Below are 1,087 nucleotides of genomic sequence, written 5' to 3' on the forward strand. Positions count from 1 at the left end.
GCAAGGTGGTCAGAAGTACAGTGGTTCTCCTTTGCCTGGGTCTCAGTCTCAGGATATGGGAATTTAAGCGTCAAACTGGGACAGTCCTGACCACCTTATGAAGAAAGAGGGTTTTGAAGTCACAGGGGGACTTTGGGCTCAGTAGTGAGCCCCTGGATCATCCATGATCAGAGTTAAGGGGACCTCAGAGTCTGGCCAACAAGGCAAAATTTTAACACAATTTAGATTTCTCTAGACTACTCTCAACTGGCCATCTCTTCCTGAACCCTTCTGGATGGTTTGACTTTTCAGCAATTATCATAGAACTGGAAAAAATTTTAAATGGAAGGTTACAAGAAAGCAATTCTCTTTTATTTGATCTATCCAGGAACAAAAGCACACATTTTGGTCCCAGAATCTACTCATGGTATTGTAATTACTTAATGACAATGTGCAATTACTGGGCTGGGGTGCATACACAAAGTAATAATATGCACATTTTTTAGTTACAGAGATATGTCATCAAGAGATGAAAAGTGAAAGTCACTCGGTTGTGGCCAACTCTTTGCGACCCCGTGGACTATACAGTTCATGGAATTCTCCAGGCCAGAATACTGAAGTGGGTAGCCATTCCCTTCTCCAGGTGATCTTCCCAATCTAGGGATCGAACCCAGGTCTCTGGCATTGCAGGTGGACTCTTTACCAGCTGAGCCACCAGGAAAGCCCTGATCAAGAGATGGGCCTCTTTAAACTGATAAGAACAGATACTATACTTGATCTTAGCCAAAAGGCCGAGAAGCAATTGGAGATGGGCCTCTTTAAATTCGTTGGTGTCTTGAGAGCCTGAAGAGTCTCAGTAGGACCCCCAGATTTCTGTAATTAATGTGATAACTGTAATTTCATAATATGGAATAAATTTGATTACTATGGAAAAAATTCTCACTGTGTGGGATCCTGGCATTCTGGTTTCTATTCAAGGCTGTGGTGTGGATGTCGTGTGTAACTGATGTGCGAGGACATCAATGTCATAACAGAAATGCACTGGGAAAATGACACGATTTATAGTCAGAAGATCTGAGCTTGAGACTCACCTATATCCTTTGACCTT

The 1,087-nt window shown here is 42.5% G+C and overlaps 1 pseudogene; it reads right to left on the reverse strand.

Annotated features, from left to right (window-relative positions):
- Positions 1-637: 637 nt before the first annotated feature.
- Positions 638-782, reverse strand: LOC129549917 (U2 spliceosomal RNA; annotated as a pseudogene).
- Positions 783-1,087: the final 305 nt, after the last annotated feature.

This window comes from Moschus berezovskii, chromosome 28 (genome assembly GCF_049115385.1).
Source record: "Moschus berezovskii isolate FMDL1 chromosome 28, NW_MosBer_1.0, whole genome shotgun sequence".
NCBI classification, from domain to species: domain Eukaryota; kingdom Metazoa; phylum Chordata; class Mammalia; order Artiodactyla; family Moschidae; genus Moschus; species Moschus berezovskii.